This window comes from Toxorhynchites rutilus, chromosome 1 (assembly GCF_029784135.1).
Source record: "Toxorhynchites rutilus septentrionalis strain SRP chromosome 1, ASM2978413v1, whole genome shotgun sequence".
Classification (NCBI taxonomy): Eukaryota; Metazoa; Arthropoda; class Insecta; order Diptera; family Culicidae; genus Toxorhynchites; species Toxorhynchites rutilus.
Genome location: NC_073744.1, coordinates 120,576,860 through 120,583,180, shown reverse-complemented (window position 1 = coordinate 120,583,180; position 6,321 = coordinate 120,576,860).

Here is a 6,321-nt window from a genome sequence, read left to right as displayed (position 1 = left end):
TATCTACGCATCTATCATAACGAATAACATTTCATTTTTCTTGAGATAAATAATTGAATAATTGTGAAATATCAAGCATTGTCAAAATGCACTATGTGCCCATTTTTGATTGGTCCATTTTGTGCTCCTCAAATCGTACCGACCAAAACGGGCAACCAGAGCAGCAGCGAAATAGAATGAAGCACAATTGGAAAGGAAAAAGAAAAAAATGAGGGAAACATTGGTCGCAGTCTCACACATGCGTAATTCTCGAGCCAGCCAGTCAGCTTAAAAATCCCCTCTCCGCTGCCGTAACGATCATTCTCATCCGAACCGTACACCACATCGTTTCGCATCACCTCACATCAACAAACCAACACAAGCAGCCATGGTTGGATATGGCAAAGGAGGAAAAGTGAAGGGAAAGGCAAAATCCCGCTCGAACCTTGATCTGGAGTTCCCGCGCGTGTTGATCTGGAGTTCTCCGCAAGGGTAGCTAGGCCGAGCGCGTTAGTACCAGTGTACCAGTCCACATAGCCGGCGTTATATAGTTTCGGCCGCCGAAGTGATCGAGTTAGCTGGCAAAGCTGCTCGCGACGATAAGAAAACCAGCATTCGGAACAGAACACATTCGGTTCGGTGGACATCAAGACAACAGGCAGTTGCAGCGAGTGGCGAGTGGCAAACGCAATCGCAAAACGGCATCAGGTAGCAGAAGAAAAAAGTTTGTTCTTTATACAAACTGCTTTGGTGGCAAATCCAGAACAAGGCGGCTTCGAGGGCGTTCGAAATGGTTTTTTTCAAAACCACGAGTACTAAGTTTTCTAAATTGGAACCATTCCATAAAACAAGGCGCTTTTCAGGGCCATTAAACCTTCCAAAAAAGAGTTTAGGAAATAAAGTTCAATGCTTTCTAAAACATTATCCAAAATAATAATAAAACACAAATTGATGTTTTCATAATTTGTTTGCCAGGATCTGATGAGTATGTGAATTTGGCAGTTGTTCTGAGCTTATTGATAGTTGGGGACTTTCCTGATTATTCAATTTGCACCAATTCTTAAATTGTTTCCAGATTTAAAGTACAGTAATCTACAATTAGTTCGACATTTAGCTAATTGGACGGACATGTAATGCGACTTATTTAGTTTGACATTTTTGTAAACATAGAGATCCAAATTATGACCCCACATTGAAAGTCGACACTGTACCACTGTCATCGCAAATGTTCAATTACAGGTTAAAATTACCTCCAATCCGGCACTGAGTGGTGGTAATGCGACGTGCCATTGAATGTAATTTACTGTAAAATATGTCACAAGCTGGATGGGAAGAAATTTTCCAACTGTGAAAGCTGTGGCGAGTGGCAAATGCAATCGCTAAACAGAAAGGTTTAGCCGAACAAGATGGGGATATCGAGTGATAACAAAACAATAAACTCTTTAGACTTTTTGTGATCCTGAAAAGGACCTTTTTTAGCCTGTATGTGAATCCAACGAGCGAACAAATCGTAATGAATGTATTTTTTTTGCCATCGCTCCCTTTTAACGCTCATTCGTTCGTCTCGTTGGACCCGCCCCTTTGGCTGAGTCTGCCGATTTGTCTCTATCCTGTGAGTGTGTACCGCTAGAGTATAAAACACGCGGACCCCAAAAAAATATCTTATTTTCTTTCAAACCGTAAACCCGTGTGGTTGTACGGCATCGGCATCGTGTACTCAACAAAGGAGGAAAAGAGAAGGGAAAGGCAAAATCCCGCTCGAATCGTGGTGGTCTGCAATTTCCCGTAGGTGTATCCGCCAATTGCACCGGAAAAGGTAGCTAGGTCGAGCGCGTTAGTACCTGTGTACCAGTCCACCTAGCCGGCGTTATATAGTTTCGGCCGCCGGAGTGATGGAGTTAGCTGGCAAAGCTGCTCGCGACGATAAGAAAACCAGCATTCGGAACAGAACACATTCGGTTCGGCGGACATCAAGCCAACAGGCAGTTGCAGCGAATGGCGAGTGGCAAACGCAATCGCAAAACGGCATCAGGTAGCAGAAGAAAAAAGTTTGTTCTTTATACAAACTGCTTTGGCGGCAAATCCAGAACAAGGCGGCATCGAGGGCGTTCGAAATGGTTTTTTTCAAAACCACGAGTACTAAGTTTTCTAAATTGGAACCATTCCATAAAACAAGGCGCTTTTCAGGGCCATTGAACCTTCCAAAAAAAGAGTTTAGGAAATAAAGTTCAATGCTTTCTAAAACATTATCCAAAATAATAATAAAACACAAATTGATGTTTTCATAATTTGTTTGCCAGGATCTGATGAGTATGTGAATTTGGCAGTTGTTCTGAGCTTATTGATAGTTGGGGACTTTCCTGATTATTCAATTTTCACCAATTCTTAAATTGTTTCCAGATTTAAAGTACAGTAATCTACAATTAGTTCGACATTTAGCTAATTGGACGGACATGTAATGCGACTTATTTAGTTGGACATTTTTGTAAACATAGAGATCCAAATTATGACCCCACATTGAAGTCGACACTGTACCACTGTCATCGCAAATGTTCAATTACAGGTTAAAATTACCTCCAATCCGGCACTGAGTGGTGGTAATGCGACGTGCCATTGAATGTAATTTACTGTAAAATATGTCACAAGCTGGATGGGAAGAAATTTTTCAACTGTGAAAGCTGTGGCGAGTGACAACAAATCGCTAAACAGGAAGGTTTAGCCGAACAAGATGGGAATATCGAGTGATAACAAAAACACAACACCAAAGGTTCTTTTCAGAACCATCAACATATTCATAAAGAGTAAACAGTAAACTAATCCATTTTTCAGGTAGATAGGTAGGTATTCACGTAGGTGAAGAAAATAAAACAATATATTTAAAATATATATTTAACAAAGGCTGTCCCCTTTGTATAGTCCTACGTCACTCCGGTTATGTCCCCGACATTACCCACCCGTCTTTTTCATAAAGGTCATTCTAGCCATGTTTCATTTTTATTGCTGCAACTGTGTGCATCTGTTAAACGCGTGTCAACATTGCATGAACGTTTAATGGCGATGCACGAAGATGACTCTCATTAAATACTCAGTGCAATGCGTACATTGAGATGACCAATTAGTGTATTGTTCTCGCTAAGGCAAGAAAGAATCGTTGCTTCTCGAAAAGATTTTACAAATCCACGCAAGCTATTAAACCTTTTCAGGGTCCCCGGAAATTTCTACTAAAGGGTTATTTATGAAATTTCAACGTATTCACAAATAATATACGAAATGATAAACCAATAAATTAAAAAAAAAAGATTGCGTAGTCCTACGTCCTAAGCGGTCGTGTCTCGGATACAACTACTCGATATTTTTTTAATTTGCTTTATTTTGTTTTTGTACCAGATAAACATCGTTCATTCACGAAGGTATTTCATTGCAATTCAAACCTTTAAATATTGCTCATATCATATAATGTTGATGTCGTACAAATTATCTCGAAAAGACTGGAAACACAAGAAAAAACATCCAAATTGTTGCTTGGTAATCGATAAGCTTTGCTTTGAACAAACAATATCCCAGGCACAGCGCCTTGGTGACCTCCCGAGGGCGATAAAAGAAAGATACCATACAGCGAGCCAATTTTGTGGCCATTTATTTCAAACGTCGAAAATCGTATCCATGGTGAGCATTATGAACTGCCTCGATGCCCATTATTTCCACCATTACAGAAGCCATTAATTCATTTTCGCGCAAAGCATAAAAATTAGGAGTCATAATCTTGGTGTAATTTGTTTACGACAATACTTATCATGATCGAAAGTGTTTGTTCGTAGTATTATTAATTATCAATAATTAAGGTAGCTATTATTCCAGAATCCAATAAAGCCCAACACCAATATTGGTTCGGAGTGTCCTGACAGAAACGAGATCAAGTCAATTGTAAATTTTCTCTTGAGGATAATTAGAGGTAAAGCTAATTGGAAAGATAGAAAGGATCAGAAAGTAATAGTGATCAACGACATTTTTATCAGAACAAACAAATAAAACGCATGATTTAGCCTAATCTATTTTCTGTGAGGATCATAAAGTTCACTATTTTATTTTCTTCCATAATATTTACCGTAATAATTAAGATAGTCAGATGATTTAAGATATCCAGTGTAGTTGATGAATAATTTGCAAGCATAATACCACTACACCCCGAACCGGGGTAATTTTCTTCATGTTACATTTATGTCATCGTTACGGAGGATATGAGCAGTCTTAATGAATTGTTGTATCTGCGGTGGTTTGCAGTGAGCTTCTAATTCTGGAGGCCAATTCAAAATTCCAATTAAAATTAACTCCAGCAAAGAGAAGCTTTATTTTATCACTTGGCGTTAAAATATATTGTGCACTGCGCAAACTGTATACAGTTATTTCCAAGCCAGTTCGCTAGGAGATGATATATAATCTAAATTGTATGTAGAACGGAAATTAGAAAACTAGTTTACGTCGCGTTAAGAGTCTTTAGAATACTTTCTTCCGTTCTTTTCACTTTTTCCAACGTTGTGTATGTGACATTTTCAGTCAGTAGATAGTTGATATTTTATGTCCTATAACGCTTTCTGATTGTGTTCTAATTGGCGAGCTCGTGAATACACCAGTTAAAAGCCATATTTTGCCGAGAAAAATCATAACAAAAAAGCTAATGCTAGCCCATAAGAACTAGACTTGAAAATGTATTTCCTGTAATGAGCAATTCCAAATGAAATCGTCCTAAAAATGTAGATTTTAAAAACATGTAGTTTTGATTCGAATGTAAGTTTGTATTCCGTTTGGGAAATATGAGTTTTCCACAGCAATAGGAAATTTTTTGACTCAAGTGTAACTTTTGAAAAGAGCGTATCGATATTGGTAGGAGAAATATTCGATAATTTATATCTCAAAAACTATGATTTCCAGTTTTTTTTCGATCCAGTTAAACAGTTTATTCCTAAAATCTTCCTGTTTTTGTCGTGGGACTACGTCTAACCGGAGTATATGAGGGGTAAAATGAAAACCTAAACACAGAACATGCAGGAAAAAATGAAAGATTCCAAATGCTTATAACTCGTACATTTCTTACTAGATCGGAAAGATTTTTTTTTATCCAAAATATATATTTTTATTAAGGCTCATATGGCGTCAGCCTAACGGGGCCGGGAGTTCAATATTTCGACAATGTTTGCTTACAACTATGTTAGTAATATGTAACCGATTACTCGCGGTTGGCTAGGTTAGTATTACAAGTGTTCTCATAATTGGTATGTTGCAGTCTTCGATGCTCTGTACGTGTGCCCGACACGGGATACCTCCTATTGGGATGCAGCTGACTATTAATCAGCAACGCCCCCCTAGTCTGTACCCCATATCTAGCGTGGTGCGTCTTTCTCGACTCGAGAAATCCAGGATAGAATGGTAATGAAAAATAAAATATTTAGTGGTCGATGGGCAATGTTTCAATGATCCCTAATGCGTGATATATCTCACCCAGTTCAGCGACATACACGGAACAAGGATCTTTGAGTTTGAAAGAGGCACTGGAATTTTCATTGAAGATGCCGAAGCCAGTGGACCCGTTTATGAATGAACTGTCAGTAAAGAACATTTTATCAGATCTAACTTTCCCATATTCTGCCGAAAATATCGGCGGAATAGAATCGGAGCGTAGGTGATCTGGGATTCCATGGATCTTTTGTCGCATGGACAGATCAAAATTGACAGAGGAATTGCAAAAGTATGGGAAGCAAACTTGGTTGGAGATGCTCGGTGAAGGGTGCACTTCATGGGTAAGGAAATCATGGTATAAAGACATAAAACTTGACTGAGGAGTCAGTTGGAGTAGATTTTCGAAGTTATCAATCACCAATGGATTCATGATCTTGCAACGGATGAGAAATCTGTAGGATAATTCTGTGAACCGAAGAGTAAGCGGGGGTACTGCTGCCAAAACTTCGAGACTCATCGTATGTGTCGAATGCAAACACCCCATGGCTATACGCAAGCAACGATATTGTATCCTCTCCAGCTTGAGAATATGAATCCTGGCAGCTGATCGGAAGCAAAAACTGCCATATTCTAACACTGATAATATCGTTGTTTTGTACAACTGGATGAGGTCTCCTGGATGGGCACCCCACCATGTTCCGGTAATTGTTTGGAGAAAATTGATTCTTTGCTGGCATTTCTGTTTCAAATACGCAATGTGTCTCCCCCAGGTACACTTAGAATCAAATATACACCCAGGTATTTGAAAAAACATAGAGTGTTGGATCGTTTTGCCGGATAGGTGAAGCTGGAATTGGGCGGGTTCGTGCTTCCTAGAAAAAACGACCA